A 16,592-nucleotide genomic window follows, 5' to 3' on the forward strand; every position below is an offset into this window, starting at 1 on the left:
TAAAGGCCCGCTGCAGCGTTAAAGGCCCGAGCCGAAGGCGAGGGACTTTAACAAATGCAGCCGGACTTTAATAGCGGTATAGCCCTGCTACGAAGGGCTATAAGGCTATTAGAACATTCTGCCACTAGAGGGCAGAATGTTCTAATACATTAAACAAAGGCTTCTCGAAGCTCGAGGGGATTTAAATCCCCTCGAGCTTCGAGAGGCTTTTGTCAAACATTGGAATGTTGCTCTGCGGGCCTTAACCGGCCCGTAGAAGCATGGAGCACTCCATTGTCTACAATGGAGGGCTCCACATTCCAATGTTCTAATAAGTAGAAGTGCCTTTAGTTTCAACCCAAGTTAATAGCATGTACACAAATAACCAAGTAAGAATGGAAGTCAGACATGACCATGAAGGTCCCACAAAGATGTCATCTGTCAACTGTGTTACCCACTAATCCCAGCAAGGCACAGAGAAAATGTAAAATAGTACATAGAGATAAGAGTCAGTTTTGGAAGAATCAAGCCATACCTGCCTACCCCATGACATCTGGGCTCAAGGGGACCTCACCTTAGTAAAATATCTATCTGTAATTTAGAGTGTTTTTTTTAGACCTTTCATATTTAGAATGAAAAGACTTGTAAGTAATAAAGGTACTTGATCATTCAGTCTTCGGTTCCCAAGACTGACGCTTTATCCAATAGGCCATTAGCCTCTTGCCATGAAAGCATTTGTCTCAGATACACTCATGTCATTTTAGATCTCCAAATAGTACAGTATAACCATGATTAATGTTTACATTATTATCAGAAATGTTACTGAGCGTTCATCAAAGGGAACAGAGCAATTATTATTTAAAAAATAGTAGCTTGTTTTTAAATATATTTTTGTACCATCACTTCTGTCATTTACAAGGCTCTAAGTAGGAGTGGATCATTAAATTCACTATTATTTCCCCACCACAGAATTACCGTTACTATGCTTGCCATTAATTACATGGGTGGGGAAGTAAAGGGGATTACAATTTTTTGGGGATTAACATGAAGGAATTGGTGTTGCTGCACCAAACCCCACTTTTTTCTATCCAGATATACAAAGATAGAGCTGGCAAAAAATACAACCCTCATGGAGTTAACAAGGATTATCACAGGGCAAATCTTCCACCCCCAAAGTTTGTCTTAGTGAGTAACCAACACCAAAACAGTTGCCTACTTTTGTAATCTGTGAGATTCCATGTAACAAAATACCTGTGTACAGCATTAAGCAAATTGTGATAACCATTGACCCATAAAGACTCCTTGGCTTTACAAATAATTTGCACGGTAAATAAGACGGGCTGTAGTACCTTTATCATCACCTTAAATAAACGATGAGGCCTAGCTTTGTTCATTGAATTGGCTTTTTTTCAGGGGAAGCACCCAACTTTTGCCCAATCAAATGCAGTACTTGAGCTAATCAACATGTGAATGGAGCCAAAGCTCCTCTCTCAGTAACACAACATAATAGCAATCCACCCATTAAGGTCTATTGTCTTTGAACAATGTATTTTTACAATATATAATCCAGGCATACTGCCTGTGTCATCACTTTTCATAACGAATCAGGCCTATGGCAAAGGACATAATGTTTCCAATGAACCAATGAGGCCTATAGCCTTTATTACTGACTTTTGAGCATAAACTTTCCACAAGACAATCATCAGGCACTCAGTGAGAAAATTACAATGATATACACAATTAGAGCTGGCAACACTAAAGACAACCCTTGTTAGGGGGACTAATAAATATTATCACATTGTAAATCTTATGCCCACAGGGTTTATCTGAGTGGGTAACCAGCACCAAACCACTTGCCTTCCATGATAATATGCCAGATTCCATGTAAAAAAATTCTAGTCTACAGCCTTAAGCAAAGCGTGTTAACCATCCACCCATTTAGGCTCATTGGCTTTAATAAATGATTTTCATGATACATAAAGCAGGCCAACTGCCTTTGTCATAACCTTAAATACAAGGATAAGGCCTACTAGCCTTGATCATTGAATATGCACCATACCCAACTCACTCCTGCTGCAGTATAAGCTTTCCCAGGAGTCAAACTTGCAATACAGGATCTCCTTTTTAGATGAAACACACAACCAAGCTCTTTTTTTCAATTGAAGCACACAACCAAGCTCTTTTCCAGTTGAAGCGCACAATATTTGCCCAATCAAACCTCTCAGTAGTCCTTCTAAACACTCTTTTTCTGTTAATAACATCAAATAAAGGTCACGGCAGTCAAATCAGACCGAAAAACACAAACCACTGTCCGTATACACTGTAAAAAGGATCAAACATACAATTATCCATCAGCTGCACCCCTTCCACCAGGACTCAAAGCTTACTGTGGAGAATGGAGAGCACGGATAGGTACCCCGCATGGCAGGACCCTGCCTCCCATACCACAGATTAGGAAATAGAAGTAAGAGAGGAGCTGGTACGCATTCTCCAATAGGCACAGCATAGCTGGCGGAGACGTGGGGCCTGAATGTGATAAGGATTGATACACCTGTAAAATATCAAACTGCACGTTTAGACCCATCTTGCTAAACAAAGAATAAAGAAGCACTATTTATTTTGGTTTGTGAACAAATAATGACTGCATAGGAATTTCTCCAGGTCACATTACAAACAAAGCAAATATGTAAGGAAAAGAAAAACAGCAAACGAAAGGAAACTGACCTAAAAACAAAGCAGCCCCCTGTGCAGAGTTTACTTCAAGGAAACAAACAGGACATATGAGTGGAGATGCAATTATTATGCCAAGCCCTTTGTGTTGCCACTGTGGATCATCAGTCTAGAGTCTAGACCCATGCAAATCTGTATACAACTCTGCACAAAGCATAATTGTACCTTAATCAACACCCAAAGTCTCTTAGTTTAGAGATGATTGAAGTCTTTTTTAAATCGTAGTGTGCTACTGCCTTATGCACAATTGTGTAGTATCTTTGTGCACCCTCAATCTACAACAACAATGTGGAGTTGTGACAGTGAAGCGAAAAGGCTAGGTTGAGCTGTGTACGATTTAGTTGCGCACAAATTAGGTGCCATACAGCAAGGAGGAACCCAATTCAGCCCCACTCTTTCTTATGTTTCCACATTGCAAAAGCCACTGCCAAGTATTTTCCCAATTATTTTATATTTTCCTTCTCAGTGGCAACTGTGGAATTTAGCCCCAGTCTTCCATATACTCAAAGCAGAGGTATTGTTTGAATCCTCAAGCAAGTGTACCACAGCCACCTGAAACCAGATGGAGAACTACCAAACTTGTTTCCTATAGTATCTGTCATTGTCATCATCTGAGTATGGGGTTTGAGCTTCTGCAATGGAGACAAAAGTCACACAACTCCGTGTCTGTTTGAGTTGTACTCCCACAGGCCCCAGAGAAAACATTTTCTGAGGCTTATTGGTGTATTTCACTGCCAAAGCATCTCTTGTTAATTGCAGAGTTTGGACTTCAAGAGCATGTGTACTCCATGCTTTTCTTAACTAGGTGTTCAGTTTGCAACGGCCCTTTCGAAAATGTGGGATGTTTACAAACCATAACGAGGAAAGATAGTGAGTGGGTATGCATGGTAGGTAGAATGAATGAATTGATGTTGCTTACAACCAAATGTAGATACAAATAAAATCACAAAACAAATGTTTTTAAAGCTAGACTATTAAAGACTATTTTTAGAGTTTTGTAGGAAGGCTGCCATTGTGATGCGATGACCTGCTCAGGTTAGGAACCACATTTTTAATAGAGTAAATAACTTCACAATGTTATGTAATTTCTCAAGGGGTTGGGTAAACGCTTAAAAATGAGAAAAAAGGCAAATTAATGATGCAGTACTTGTATAAGATGAGATAAACTAAAGTTTGCAGATCCTCATGCGACCTAATATTTTTGCACACTAACTGATAAGCACACATATACACTACCATATTTAGTCTATATACTTTTTATTTTCGGTCCAATCTGTTAGCAGGTACTTGCATTTAGAATTCAGTCATCTGCCCTGTAGATGATCGTAGGCTTTCGAATGAAGCGGCGTTTGTCCTACTGGATTTGTGCCTAATCATGTGAAATACAAATTCTGGTTAATGTTGAAATTGTGAAATAAGTTTCATACCTGCCAATCCTTGAGTCACTTTAATGAAAAGAGTGCATTGGTTTACAGAACCTGTGTGTGGAGAACTTCTGTGGCAGTGTAAGCACAGAAAGCAAGGTAATCTAACAGTGGTGGCGCTATTCCTATTTTATTTTCCCCAGAGTTTTGTGTTTGTCTTCGATAAAGAACTTTAGATTAAAGGGGACATTCATTTCATAGTATGATATACCAAAACGTTACAGCAGGCTATATATGATTAAAACACATTTACCTTTATACTGCAGCTTAGTAATTGGGTGGCCAATTATGTGTTTTATATTTTTCACCTACATATAAATAAAATAAACCTGATTTAATTTGAGTTTAGTTTGTTTCTCATTTGTTCACAGAACCCAAATTGCCTTTACTGAGTGAGGCATATTAAATGTATTATTTAACTCTTGGGCTCCTCAGGAAACAAAAGGCCTACTTATAGCTTGTATAGTTGGTAGTGGTTAAGAAAACACTGCAATAAAGGAACCTTGCCTTAGGGAGAGGCAGGCTCTTAACCTGGCGTCGTGGCCACACCTTGTCAGGGGTCCGAGACTGTATAAAAAATTAAATAATATTAGCAGATTAACAATGTAAATAAAAATGAAAAACATAAATGTAAAATTGAACATTTGAAAACGTTCTAAAATGTGAATGTTGGGGCAGAAAAGTCCCCTGCATGGTGATGAACGTGCACCCCTGCCCGGAGTGCCCAAACTATAATGATGTCTGGGTCCCTAATGCTGAGTTTTATTGTCATGGGTGAACATGGATCATGTGTGTGGGCAATGACATAGGTCTGTCTCATGGATTGCAGTCTTTTTAGACCGGGAGAGGCACCTGAAGCACTACCCTCATAGTTGTGAAAAGCTACTGCTTTGCCAGGAGTGAGGCCTTCAGGCTCACTTATTTAAAATTCCACTGATGCATGTATAACTCACCTTTGGTTTACATCAAGTTTGGTGTGGAGTGTTGCGAAATGCATGTGTGGTACACATGTGCTGGGTGTATGTGTGCCTCTGATTGGTAGAATACAGGGATAATGCAGTGCTGTGCAGATTATGTACATTATATGCATATGCTGGGTGTATGTGTGCCTCTGATTTGTACAATACATGTAGGATGAATTGCTGTGCTTTGTGTGTATGCTATATGCATGTGCTGGGTGTGTATGTGCCTGTGAAGGGCAGAAATACATAGAACACTCTGGTTTCCATTTTGAGGTACCCAGACCTGACTAGAGTTACATGAGTAGAAGAGAGTGGAATCTCCCTAAAAAGACTTGTGTATTGCAGCATTCCTGTAAGCTGGGCGGGACTCACTGTAGGAAGGGAAAGCGAGGCTCTCAAGTACACTTCAAATAGTGCTCTTTGATTCAGAGAGAGGTCACTGGTAATTTGCCTAGTTACATCTCTGAAGGAGATGGGGCTGATAAAAAGAATGATAAAGGGTAGGGTTGTGGCCCTGGGGCAACCTTTTGATACACATATCACTGTGGCTGACATCCAGGTACAGAATCGTCTGTGTTGTGGTGCTATCAGATTGAGAGATGCTTCTGCTGTGACAGACTGCTTTCTGAAGGAAGGACAGGGCAGAAGAGAGGTCACTTCAAAAAGGAGCAGACCCCAAACATAAACTTCAAAGATTCTGACTCTAAATCACATTTGGTGTCTGGAAATGGACTACAAAAAGGAGAGTGTGAGCCTCCTAAAATTGTCAACGGTCAAGCAGCCAGTTGGGGTGTGTGAGGAGGATATGCTCTGCAAGACGTCTGCCTGTGACCAGGACTGGAGGCCAATGCCTGCTAGTCTCCAAGCTGGGTGAAGGGACATCACCTAGGGACTCTAAGACCACCTGCAATTGGAGTCTGGATATCAGAGCCGGCGTGCATGCCAAGACCAGTGTGCCCTGTGAGGTAGAGAAGAAAGTTGGAGGGGGTGAGGTCTAGTGGGGGATCCTGGTGATTGGATCCCCATAGTGAGGTATGAAGAGACGGCTACTGAACCAATCAGGTCATTGCCCGTGTGCAGGGAAAAGTCAGTGACCCCCGTATGCCAGAGGAGGGCCACCATGAAGCTATCTGTGACCATTGCTGCACTGATCGGTCCATTACCCATGAGCTGGTACCAAGTCGGCGACCCCGTATTCCAGATGGGACCGCCGTGAAGATTTATGCCATGACGATCGGGCGATAGTCCATGTGCGGGACCATATTGGCAACCTCATATGCCAGGTCCGGGCCGCCAAGAAGATTGTTGGTGTCTTAATCAAGCCGTAGACCGTGTGCAGGACCATATCAGTGACTCTGTATGCCAGAAAGAGCAGCTGTGAAAATTGCTGCTGTGCCGATCAGGACATAGCTTGTGTGTAGTTGAGAAGCATATGCTGTGGGGGGCCTCCAGGACCAGGCAAAGAGTGTGGCCTGGTTGAGACCATCACTGGAGGTAGGAGGCCGCTGTGGTGACCCAAGCGAGCCCAAGCAGTGACTGAAGACCAGCACTAGGAACAGGAGTGTTTCAACCAGCCCCACCAGTGGGAAGGAACTCAAGAAACTTTCCAGCATCAAAGGTGCATCAAGAAACCCTTGGTTGCTGCATGACCGCATGTGAGGAACTTGAGGAAACTGGCCTGCAGCCTTCCTAGGCCACACATGTGAAAGAGTTACTGGAGGCACCCACTGCAGCTTCATCGCCCAGAACCTCCAATCGCTCAGATCAAGCTGCTGCGGGTAAGGCTGATTGTCGGGCCAGACAGCCCCGGAGGAACGTCCTTAGTCAGATAGTGTTTTGGCGTTGGTACACTTTCGAACTTAAGAGTCATAGGGCTATTCCTGAGACTCTGACTACTAGTGGGGCTTAACTGGGGCTTAACTGGAATGTTGCCTATAATAAATAGGGAGTAACCACTACCGCTAGATAGAGGGGAGTTGAACTCAGGGACCCACCCAGAAAACCATAGAGGCCTGACCTCAAGGGGTTCTTTGTATTGTTTGTGAATGTCGTATTTTACTTTGTTTTTGTATATAAAAGCAAGTAATTGACTGTATGATCATTTATTGCTGTTGACAATATTTTTGGGTCAACCCCCTGTATCTACCTCCCCCAGGAGAAGCCTTGGAATGCTCGACTCGCCCTACCAATGTGAGTCAAGTGTTGAAGGGGTATGTTTAAAATGGGGTTTCAACCTGAATTGTTTAATCAGTGCAAGAGGTGCAGGTGAAAAGCTCATATGGCAAAACAAGAGAAGGCTCATATGTGGCAAAACTACATGAATCATATAATCAGTGCAAGAGATGCAAACTTGTTAAGACAAACACATAAATCACAATATATACCCATAGGGCGTAGGAACACCTGTGCTCCTACAAGGCTGGTTTTGTGATCCCTGCTGAAATTATGGTATTTAGAGTCCAAAACGTAAGGCACAAGCGGACCTGCGCTCTTCTTAAGTCTCATATAGTAGTTTCTGTGAATACTATCCTGAGGCAATGATCCCTGTCGGGTTCAATTCCTGGACTCTTTCGGTGCAGGACAAGCAAAGCACCCGAAGGTCCGGGTGAGGTTTATCTATCTTTTAGCACAAATAACTGTGGCCAACTGTGAGCGTGAGAGGCTTCTTTTGGTCTCTCCAGGCTGTGCCACTCTTAAAACCAAGCGTGGCAGGGAGACACGTTGGGCAGGAACTGACTAGCCAGCACATCAATCCCTGGCCATCACCCAGCACCAATGTGAGCAGGTAGGACCAACACACGTGGCTGCAGGGGCTCTGTGCTGGCATGGGTCCTCGCTGCAATAAATTACGCTTTGTTAGACCTGGGGTTGGAAGAGTCCTGCCACAAGCATTGGGTGCACGAAGCACTCTACAGGTCAGAGCACTGTCCTGTACAATAAAAGGTTAGACCTTGGTGCAGAAGGGAGCGCAGACAACATGCTAGCCCTTCCAGGACAGGGTTTCCCAGCAGAAAAGCAGCCACAAGGTCTTTTATTGTCCTGAAACCATGAGAGAACATGATTCAAGCAAACAAGCCCTTGGAGAGCAATTTGGGAGCACACAGGTAGCAGCCATCAGGTAGTTACTTCGCAGGGTGGCAGTCCCTCCAGCAGCCCAGCAGAACAGCACAACAAACCAAGTAGTCTAAATGGCAGTTCCTCCTGCCAGCACAGCATTCCTCTGGCAATGTGCAGCAGCAACTGGTTACAAGACCCATCCAGTGTCTTAAAACATGGGGTCAGAGCCCCTGTATTTATACTCAAAAATGTCTTTGATGAAGGAGTGCCTTCAAAGGAATCCTTAGAAATGCGCAACATGCCCTTTCAGCCAAGCCCTGGCTCCAGACGATAGGTGGGGGTAAATCAGCCATTTGTGTGAGGGCATGAAATAACTATACAAGTGTAAAGTGTGAGCCACCTCTCCCTCTGCCTGCTCAGGAAGACTGTCAGTATGAAGATGTAGCCCCTGTCACACCCAGCCCTTCCTGTGTTATGGCTGTCTGGAATGAATGCACCAAGTGTAGCTGTCACCCAGCCCGGATGTGTATTGGAGTCAGGCTGCAAACCACAGAGTCATAAGCACAGAGAAATGCCCATTTTCTAAAAGTGGCATTTCTAAAATGGTAATGTAAAATTCAACTACACCACTAAGGGGCCGATTCCGATCCGGGTCGGAAAGCTCTCCGACCGAGCCGGATCCGGAGTGTTTTCCGACCGAGCCGGAGTCCTGCAGTCCGACCGAGCGAGTACGATGCGGAAGTATGCTGCCGGACTTGGTTCGGTCTGACTCCCATAGAAGTCAATGGGAGCCGGTCGTATGACGCGTACATGGGCTCCCAATGACTGAATGGGTACGTCTCGCACAAGGGCACCCCCTACAGTGGGTACGCGTCAGTGACATCCGCACCGTACATGCCTGTGTTGGGGGGGACCCTTGGGTCTCCCCCTTTGTCCGAGTCGTAGGGCTGTGGGTGTCAGGGGTCCGACGCAGGCCCCCAAAGGCAACTTCCCGGACGTTTGGGGGGCCGGAGTTTCCAGCTCGCACTGACTGTCCGACGCGTGCATCGTACTGGCTCGGTCGTAAATCACATCCATTGCACGCCACGGTTAGGTTACGGCCGAGACGTACGGAGTGGTTCAGACCTTGAAACGACTCGGTCGGTGAATTTCACGTAGCTCGCATCGTACTTGCTCGCTCGTACCGCTGTACGAGTCGGGCGGAAAACACGCGTACGGCTCGTAGTTTTTCCGGCCGGACGCGTTCGGTGCCCTTCCGACCCAGATCGGAGTCGGCCCCTACGTAGGATTTATCACCACTATTCTAAACATACCAAACATGGCAATGCAACTCCTTTCTGATTATGAATTACCACTTAAAAGTATATAAGGGGATTCACAATGCTAGCCTATGAGAGGAGTAGGCTTCACAGCAGTAAGAAATAAAATAGGCTGTTTGTCACTACCAGGACATGGCAAACATAAAGGCACATGTCCTACCTTTTACTTACACAGAACCCTGCCAATAGGGCTACCTAGTGCCTACCTTAGTGTTGACCTATGTAATAAAAGGGTAGTTTAAGACTTGAAAGTAGTTTTAAATTCTAAGTTGCAGTGGCAGTAAACTGCGCACACGGGCCCTGTGGTGGCAGGCCTGAGAAAGGTTTGAAAGGCTACTTCTGTGGGTGGCACAAGCAGTGCTGCAGGCCCACTAGTAGCATTTCATTTACAGGCTCTGGTTACATGGGATACAACTTTACAAGGGACTTGCACATAAATCAAATATGCTAAACAGGTGTGAAGCACTGATTAGCAGTGGTAAAGTGCCAGAGTCCTAAAGCCAACAAAAAGGTCAGAAAAATAGGCAGAAGAAGGCAAAAGGTTTGGGGATAACCCTGTCAAAAGGGGCAAGTCCAACAGGGTACTTAGCTCAGTTGCTAAGCATCCATAGTAGGTAGGGCCTGGGACATCAGTAGTAAAAAAAACTCAACCCCCACAGTTGGGCCCAGGAGCCCTTGCCTGCCCCGTGGCCCTCCGAACAGGTTTCTGATAGTGAAGGAATTTTAAATTGGAAGCTAAATATTAAGTTAGTATTCTTAGCTTGATTCATGGGAGCAGCAAACCGTAGTACGGACAACTGGTGAACTTAATTAAAGAACTAGCATGCACTGGCAAAAAGGGAGCAATCATTAGAAGCAAAACAAGACTGTTATGCTTTGTCTTTTAGAAATAACCCCACATTTTGAAATGTTTGTATATCTTTTGTCTGTAGATTGAGCAAAATATTTAATACTTTATGTACTTCTTTAATTTATACTAATTTCTGTAGTTTGTGTAGTGTTTGAGGTTCACATAATATAAATTGCTTAGTTGGGGTCCCTGTTGTCCATAATTGTTCCAGGGCATGACATAATGTGGTTGTAGCATGACATTCGAAGATCTACAGTCCATTATTTTACCCTTCTAGCATGAAATCAGTATGCATCTTGCAGGCAGCCATAGTCTTTGGTCACTCTTTTCTTCGGAGTTGCTATTTCATTTGTGATTCGAGGGTGTAACTTGAATGTCCCCGCATGGTAAACAGGTGTGTACCCCTGCCCTGACTGACCTGACTGCATTTGAAACTGGTTTCCTGGCTTTTCTTTGGCACAGCCAATCTAGTGTGTACAAAGGCCTACACCTACCTATGATGATTCTGATGTACTGAACCCGTTCTGTAGCCTACAGGGACACATAAAGTGTGTCTTTTATCTTGATATTGGACAACTTAGGTTGTTATAGATTTGTGGTGGCAGCATGCATTTTCTGTTGGATTACAGTACTGAACAGACCTTTTTCCGTATTCAGGCAAAGTGTGGTGCCTACTGGCCCCATTCGTGTACATTTCCTCTCTTTTGTGGCACCCAAATCCTTTTACTGACTTACCATGTGTATGTCAAGTAAATGCTTCTAAGATATGGACAGTTGCAAGACTTGATGTTGTGGTGAGAGTATGGTTCATTTTTGATTGTCTTAGTTTGACATGGCAGAAAATGAAGGATGGATTACAGATTCCACTGACAGAGGAAGTTTATTGCCTGCATTCCTGGAACTGAGTGAGTAGCCACAGACACTGAGATGTGGGAGGATAAAGACATGGCAACCCTTAAATATATTATCGGGAACTGTTCGCAAGGGATTGCTGATTAGTTGAACATGGTCACTGCTTCTTCCTGGATGGAAAGGGAATGTGGATCGGCAGATTCTATTACCGTTTCTAGTCGGGGTCTGTCCTTATGTCTTTCCCTGAGTGCTTATGACAGCCAGTATGTGCTCATGTTTTGGGTACTCCTCTTTAGAGCTAGCATTGTCACTATCTGCTGTGACGCATCACCTTGAACAAATACTGTGTCTGCAAGGAAGCCAGAAAATAAAGTTTGAAAAGGAAACACCCCAAACCTCTTCCTGGTCTCTTGACGGAGGATCAGCATCCCCTGTCTGGAAAATCATTATAAAGGTGGGGCCTAAACCATCCCACTTTGTTCTAGTTCCATGCTCTTTTGACTAAAGAGGGGAGTTCTTAGCCGAATAGTCAAAGAGCTATTGTGAGACAGGGCTGGTGTTTTTCTGACAGCCAGTCATCCAGAGGTGAGGTGATATCACCAGAAGCCTGTACAACTTGCCGGAGGTCTGTGGGTCTAACTAGAATCTAGAAGCATGCTTGCCTGCTTAGAAAGAGAAGATGTGTGCCTAGTGCTGCAGGAAGGGATGCTGTCCAGAAAGAGAAGCCCAGCAATGTTCCTGTTGAACACCCTGAAGACCTGACATGTTTCTGGGAGTTTAAGAAGAGCTGCCTGAGCTGGGAGGGGACTTACAACTTCCTATATGGTTCATGTGGCAAAATACATGAATAATTGATAATTTCCAAAGCAACAGTGCACCACCTGGCTTTGCTGCATTGTGACCTGGGTGACATGTTCTGCTGCTGGCCCCAACATGCTGTGAGTCCTGCAAGGCCAACAACACTACTAAAGTTGATGACCCTACCTCTCCACTGACCTGAAGACCACAGCTACAGAGATAAGCAGAGATAAGTGACCACTACTGAGACTTACTGTCCTGTTCCCCCCCCCCCCCCCCCCCAAGATGAGATTCAAGAAGTGAGGCTGCTGCCCGCAATCCCACACCTGCTGATGGAGGCACCAACTGTGTGACTGCAAAGAGTGCGCCATCAATGTATATGCTAAGACGTATCACAGCAAACTGGTAATACACAGCCTAGAGTGAAAGGCTGAGAGACTGTGCCTTGACCTCAATAAAGATGAATCTGCATGTTAGGGAGAGTAATGATTGCCAGGGTGAACTGTTTTGCTCAAGAGATACAGTGACCTGATTTACAGGTTACACAAACTTGCCAGCTGCTGATATGCCTAAAATATGAACTTACACCTCTGCAAAATGTTTGCCTATAACCTTTTTTAGGTCTTGCTGAGTCAGCGCGCATGAGCTGCTTGGAGAGACTTTAGTAGGTGAGTTTTCAAAGTGCTGCTGGCTGGCGACAAGCTTGCATTCACGAGAGCGTGCACGCGCGAACCGCCAGCCTTCAGGGCAGCATATTTTATAGTACTCATCTGGAGAACTGTGTGTAGTTCTAGATGGCACACCTGGGGCATCATGACCAGTCCTGTGAAATACATCTCCAGAACGATAAAGAGAGACTGGAGGCCGACAATAAAAACAAGAAAACCATAAGACCATTAAAGAGGCATTCATACGCCAAAAGGAAATAAATAAGACAGGAAAGTACAATGCTTGCAAGCAAAGGCGTCAGAGAATAACATAGGACACTATGAGGGTCAGTGATGTGTAGATGTAACAGCACTAAAGGTCCGCATGCTTATGACACGAACACGATTCAGAATGATTCAGACAATAAAGAGGAAGAATAAAGTCGTAAACGACTTTTGGTATACTTATCAAGCGAAGGCAGGAAACGGGAAGAATTTATGGGGCACCTTACTCTTCTCGTCTACACACTGTGCTACACCCATTTCACTTCCCCTCTCTTTAAACACTACCTCGCTGCTCCAGTGACAACGCCCATTACCTTCTAGTCCACCCACACTGCTTGAGATACCGCTCACTTCTCATGCCCTCTCGTACTGCAGCTCCATTCTCGTCTTTCCTCTCCACTCCTCATTCTAATGCCTTCACGAGTCCCTCTACCTATTATCTCATCAACTCGGTGCTAACCCTTTACATTTCTCTTTCCGGAATGCTGCCAACTCGCCCATGCACCCTCGCCTCACCCGGATTATATACGCCTCCACTGCAGCCCTCTAACCAAGTGCTGTACAGTGTTATGAACCCAATGTTGTTCACCCACCCTGATGCCCCTCCAGCCAGTGCAGACCACAAGCAGCTCCGTGCCACGTATCCCCCTCCACCTGGACTGCACCCACAGTGTTCCACTCCCTCCTCAACCACACACACAACAACACATACACACACAACCCCACACACACACAACCCCACACACACAACCACACACACACACACAACCAACCACACACACAACCACACACACACACACAACCACAACCACACACACAAAGGGAGGAGAAAACTGCAGCAGGACCTTCGGCTCGATCAGGACAGCAGAACCACCGGAAAAGGAACCCCTCGGCACAACCTGGGCAGCAAGAAGTTGTCACTGGAGACATCGTGATCCTATGAACAATAGTGTCATTGCTGATCTAATCCAAACTGTAAACTGACAAAAAACATCCCTATATATTGCAGTACCACAAAAACAGCAACAAGCATTGGCAGAGCCAATAGGTCTCGCCTTTGGGACCTTATAAGTGTTTTGCCATGCAACAGTTGTTGTTGCACCAAAGATATTGTGCTGCATAAGTAAATACTTATAAGGTCCCAAAAGCGAGACCTATTGGCTATGCCAATGCTTGTTTATTCGTGCTGGAACACCATATCTGGGAGGGGTATTTAGAAACTGTGTTTGAAGAGAACAATGTGCTTATAGAACCCTGTAGTTGACCCCAATTATTGTGTGCAGTATTTCATTTTGCTGTGAATTTAAATCCTTCTCTTTTTACTAAGACATGCACTGGGCTGGACAGTGAGGTATTGTGTTTGTTGTTTGACTGTTGAATTCTGAGTCTCTGGCCCTCCATCACTACCTGCATGAGAGCCTTTGACTGCTCGCTCCCGCTTCCCTGGGAGTCAAGTGTGAAAGGGGTTTACTTCGCCCAGTTGTCCGAGCCAAAGCAGGATGGATCCCAAAACATCAGAGGCAAGCTACCTCACCCACTACAGTTGAGACCCAGTGGCTCCTGCCTGTCCTGTGGTCACCAAATATATTCTAACACCTAACTAATGTATTCTGTGAAAATTGTAAAAACTAAATCATGTCCACATAAAACTGTCCAATTAGATATGGGCTGTCATCAAATTGAATTTTAGGGAGTGTTCATAGTGAACTGATATTTTTCAAATTGCCCTGAGTCCACAGTCTCAAACCTGTGATCATGTATTTGGTGTACCTAGTAATGGGGGAGGACTTTCACTATTATCGACAGACTTATGGTTAAGTCTGCAGGCTATTTGTCAAGTTAAAGAGCATTCTGAGATTTTCATTAGCTGAAAGTTCAGGTAACCTTCCACAACACAAAAACTTGTATTTTCGTTGGCACCAGGAGGCACATCCCCTATTTAGTTAAGAGCTGGGGACATCAACAGGTGCAACTGTTATTCAGAACTACATTTGTGAAGCTACTATGGAGGAGATACATCAAGATGAGATTCCTGGGACCATCCCCTTTCTATTTCAGAAGAAGACCTAGTAGGTTTGGTTTGGGAGAGTCATAAAGTGGAGAGGCACAGCAATGATTCAGTTGTGTGGGAGTTCCTCATTCTTCCCCTATAGAAAAATAAACTCAACGCAAGGAGGGTCACCTGCAAGCTATGTGACCAAATGCAAAGCAGGAGCTACAGAGCAATCTACTTGTTTGGGACTTTGACAATGTGATTACACATCAGGTTGAAGAATGATAAGGGACTCCTAAGCGTTCTGAAGAAGTGTTAAAAAAACAAAAACACCAGGAACCAAAAGACCTCATAATATTCAGCATAGATGCTGCAAGGCATTGGATAAAGTAATCCCCACCTCTGTAGCTTTTTTTTTTTTTAATCCTCAATTGCCTCTGACCCCAGACCACTAGGAGACTAGTAGGCTGCCACTGTTACTCGGTTACGAGACATAGGCCCGCGAGGTGTGAAGCCCGCCTCTCTGTCACCCGCCTACCTGTGGCAAGCAAACCCGCTTCTATTGCTGACCTCTCGTTGTCAAGAAAAGGGATGGTCATACTCTCTTCTGATTTCACGAGACCGGTGTCTGATGTTGTGAGTCTGTTTGCAATTGGAAATCGGTACTGAAAAGACACAACACAGCCTCACACAGTCTGAGAGCTTTCCCTGAGGCTTAATCATAGGATCAAGAAATTATATATTTTATATAGATTATCTTATACTGTGAGGCAAATTATCATTATTAACATTGTTGGCCAGGATACCAGTTATTTAAGCGATCCCAAATGGCTTTCTTTCTACTATTTCCCAGTCTAGCTAAATCAGTTCTGGAAGTTTTATATAGAGAAGTCAGCCAGTCTGAGTGCGTGGGGGATATGGTCTCAGCCCATCTTTTGCAGATTTGACGTCTAGCTAACAGAATAGCATAGAATTAAAATCCTCTGCTTGGGCCTATAATTTCACTTGATATCCCAAAAATGATAAGCCTGAGGGAGATGCATACTGGGCAACCTAAAATATCAGTAAGAGTGGTTTCTACTTTCTCCCAGAATTCTGAAATGGCTGGATAATCCCAGAACATATGTGTGTCTGGGGCGCTTTCCATATGGCACTTTGTATCTTTGCACTCCAGTGCTTGAGTGGAAAGCCAGCATATGAAAATCTCTGGATTGGGACTCAAATTGATGCAAGAACATTACACCATATTTCATAGATAAGGAAAAGCTAGTAACAAAACATAAGTGGTCTGTTGGCACCAAAGTTGAAAAACAAACAGTAAGAAACACAACAGAACAAATAGAGCAAATCCCCAAAAGCCCAGCCCCCTCAAAAAGAGCGTGACTTTATGAACACCAAGGTGCTGCAAGACCACCCACAAGGAGGATTGTGCCTGACGTTCTTAGGGCCGACTGAGACCTCATAGCAGGTTGGGATCTAATACTGAGAGATCCGTTTGGCGGGCCCACGGCACAAAATCGTTTGCGTCCTTAAAACCGGGATACCAATGAGGGCATTCGGATAAGCGGGCATATCCCGTACTTTAAAACTACGAAGTGGATGTATGATCAGGAGCTCACCGATTGGTTATAATAACCCTTGATGTAAAAGCATTCATGACATGACTATCCGATCTAATTTTTTACCAACATAGAGT

The sequence above is a fragment of the Triturus cristatus genome, chromosome 5_2 (assembly GCF_964204655.1).
Source record: "Triturus cristatus chromosome 5_2, aTriCri1.1, whole genome shotgun sequence".
NCBI classification, from domain to species: Eukaryota; Metazoa; Chordata; class Amphibia; order Caudata; family Salamandridae; genus Triturus; species Triturus cristatus.